At 55.0% G+C, this 3,498-nt stretch overlaps 1 protein-coding gene across 1 annotated transcript in view; it reads left to right on the top strand.

The window, feature by feature from the left end:
• The window catches only part of TK2 (thymidine kinase 2), a 28,999-nt gene extending 28,381 nt beyond the window's left edge, over positions 1-618 (top strand). The window contains exon 11 of the transcript XR_001370913.2: positions 489-618. The gene's annotated coding sequence lies outside the window, so the exon portion shown is untranslated. The remainder of the gene's footprint in view (positions 1-488) is intronic.
• Positions 619-3,498: the final 2,880 nt, after the last annotated feature.

Genomic DNA, 3,498 nt, shown 5'->3' with positions numbered 1-3,498 from the left:
ACTGGAGACCCTGACATCTGGGTGAGGAGAGCAGACAGCGCAAGGAGCTGACGCCATCATCTTCTCATGGTTGAGCTGTTCTCAAGGACAGCCAGCATTTGTAGACCTCAGAGAATTGTGCTGTGTGGCCGAGCCCAGTGTGCAGTGGTTTCCCGGCATGCGGCTGCTGCAGCGTCTGTTGCCTCATTGTCTGCACCGTGATGACGACCTCAGGAGAAGCCTGTGTCAGCTCCTGAACGGGGCCTGGTCTCCTTGGTGATGATGGGCAGGTCTGAGCTGCTTCCAGTCCCATGTCAGGGAAGCCGCCTTGGCACTGACCAGCTTGCCTGGTCCCAACCTGAGACACAGGGCCACAGTCCTGGCTTCCATGGCCGCCTCATTCCCTTGCACTCTTATATGAGAACCTTCATCCTGGCATCACTGACTTTGTGGCCCGAGGGAGAGACGTAAGTGGCCTTAAGTCTTTCTGAAATGTTTTTCCATCCAAGGAAACACATTGGGCCAGAGGGCACGGAACCATCCTTACTGGCTCAGAAAACATCTTGGCATCACTCCCCTGCAACTGTGCACCGAAGGCACCACCACCTAATGAACCAAGGAACAGGACCAGCATTTCTGTCCGACGGTCTGGGCCAGGACTTCGAGGTCTGCAAACCAAGGCTTTTGAGCACTGCTGCTCCTGACGTTTTGGAGGTGAGCAGACAGCATCAGGAAGTCTGGCTGCACGCGTGGGGGAGGACTCGTCAGGAACCCCGGAGAAGTAGGCCAAAGACTTGCTGCTGTGGCTGGCTGTAAAGGAAGGACTGAGGCTGCTCCCCAGCCTGTGCGAGTGTGGACATCTCCCTGACTCTAGGCATTACCAGACATCCCTGGCGGTCCAGTCTCAGGGAGCATGCTAAGAGGTCAGGGGCTCCAGCTCTGGTCCTTCCCGTTCCCACCAAGGCCTGGGCCTTGTCGCATCATGAGGGCAGCAGCCGGGTATGGACCTGCTCGTTAGCACCTGTAGCCCCACACGCCGGAGACTGGCCAGAAGACAGGGAGGCGGGGACCAGTGCTTCCAGGGACCTGGACACGCTGAAGCCATCTTTGGGAATTTGTAAGTGAACAGTTCAGTATTTCCCCTGGGGTGAACTGGAGCATCTGCTCTGGGGAGAAATGGGCCTTTTCTCTCTCTCTGGTACTCAGTAGACCCTGCCCCAGACCCTGATGTTAATTTTGGAGTGCCTTCTGTGTCCGTGATTTTAGCTCCCTCAGCATCCTTCTGCCAGGAAGAGACTGTGTAAAACACTGTGTTTCCTACCAGGGTGTGTATGGATCCAAAAGAGCCCACTGCGCTCCCTCCCCAGTGCCCTGGAGGCAGAGGGGAGCCTGCATTTGCAGCGGCTGGGGCTGGGGGCAGCAGCCTTCACGCCCGAGGTCACAGCTGGGAAGGCTGGAGCCAGTTACACAGGGCTGCTGTCCCCGCTGGGCTGGTGGATACAGGTGTCACTACCATGAGCCAGGGTGGGGAAAGGGCGGATGGGACATGGTGGGCACCATGGAGCCTGGCACTTAGAGCACAGGGGGCCCTCACCAGGCACTCCCAGAAGTAACCAGGAGGAGCGTGGCAGGGCCGGGCATCCCTAGGCAAGCCTAGGTGATGAGCTTCCAGACCTCCTATTCTTACCCTGAGGCTGAGGTCCCATAGGGCATAAAATCAGTCCACCCCAGAGCCATCCCTGCTGCTCTGACCCCTGCTACTCTTCTTTTTTAAAATGTTGATGGCATATACATACTCTTTTCAGTTTGCAATTTTGGTTATGGAATATAGATTCCCATGTAAGCATTCTGATGTTACATTAAAATATTGATTGGAACTATTGAAAAGTATCTTGTGTACCAGGTGACATTTAAAAAACATCTTGAGCCCATGCATACCTAGCTCATGCAGGGGAGTCTCTGGGCCCAAACTGAGAACCCACCATGTTGGTCAACTTCATGGGCCCCCTCCCAGCTTGTTTTGACCTTTCAGTGTCTTTTCCTGTTCCCTTTCATTTCCATCTGAGCCGTCACCTGGATGAGGCATACTTCCATGCCTAGGAAGTGTATCAGCAGACTCTTACCCTGGACTCTGGGAGGGTGGTGATATTTAAAAGTTAGAACAGGGAGCTAGCAGGTGACATGGAGGTTAAGGCGGCTGGATCCCACATGGCCGACTGAGTAGTTCGGGTCCTGGATCCCGTGGCTTCAGAATCACACTGGGCACATGTGGGCATGTGTGTGTGCATGCCCAAAATCCCAAGAGGAGAACGGAAGAGAAGGGACTGTGGTGTGGCCGGTTCCCCATGGGGAGTGACTTCTCACTTTCCCTCCCTCTCTTGCTATCTCTGGTGAGTGTATGCACCCTATTATTAAACTAAATAAAATAAAATAAAGAGAGAAAAACAGAACAGGTAGAAGATGTTTCTAAAACCTCTCCTCTAAGGCACTGCTGAATGTGGGCCACATCTGTTTTCCTAGAGTCCTGGGTTTGCATGGGGGAGCTCACTTCAAATGCTGACATGTCCCTAGGTTTGAGAATGTCAGTCCCCATTCTTCAGAATGTAATAATGGCAATCCATCCCGGGGCTCTGCTGGCTTTGGGCAGGATTACTCACCGAGGCCCCAAGGGCACTGGACTAGGCTTTCTTTTCCTCATAATCCCAACCCAACAGCTCCCCTGGGGCTGGAGCAACTTTTGTGTCCCCTCATTTATATAAAATGGCAAGCTACATGGCAGCTTGTTAAACAGCAACTCCGAGAACACTCGTCTGCACTGACGCGAACCACGTCGGGCTTCATCCGCTCGCATCTGCCCCCCTCGTCTGAAGACCTGTCTGACGAGAGGAGCCCACTTGGCCTGCACCAGGGGCAGGAATCAGCACTTTCCAAAGAGCGGCCTCCACACAGCTGTGGGGAGTCTGAGTTTAATCCGCCTCCCACAGCCCTCAGCGGGCCAGCTTAGAGGAGTATTCCATCCAGTCTCTGAGTTTGGGGGTGGGGGGAGTAGCTCAGTGATGTTGTCTTCACTGGGCTCCTGCCTTCCGTTTTCCTGCCCCACTCCCTCTGGTGCTCCTGGCTCCTCACAACCACATCTTCGTCCCAGGACCTGCCCCTCCCCACCTGTTCCCACCCTCCTAGGGATATGGCAACACCTCCTCTTTCCTTGGAGGCCTGATGAGCCTGGCCCAAGCCCACCTACCACAGGCTTCCCACAGAGAGACCAGGATCTCCACAGGAGGGTGCAAAGGCCCAGGAAAGGATGCCATGCCCGTGTCGTGGGGAACAGAGGTGAGATGAGCCAAGAACCCGACAGTCCCAAGGATCTGTGGGGTTGTGGCAGTTTGTTGTTGCAACCAGGTGTTGATTGGGGTGGTTCAGGTTGGGGCCAGACATGGCTGGACGCCATCACCAGGAAGGTTGCCACGTTCATTCCCAGGAGGGCCCGGGGCTTGGAGTAGCCCCTCAGCCATGCTTTAG

This window comes from Tupaia chinensis, unplaced genomic scaffold, assembly GCF_000334495.1.
Source record: "Tupaia chinensis unplaced genomic scaffold, TupChi_1.0 Scaffold000463_1, whole genome shotgun sequence".
Classification (NCBI taxonomy): domain Eukaryota; kingdom Metazoa; phylum Chordata; class Mammalia; order Scandentia; family Tupaiidae; genus Tupaia; species Tupaia belangeri.
This window is presented reverse-complemented; position numbering and strand designations above follow the sequence as displayed.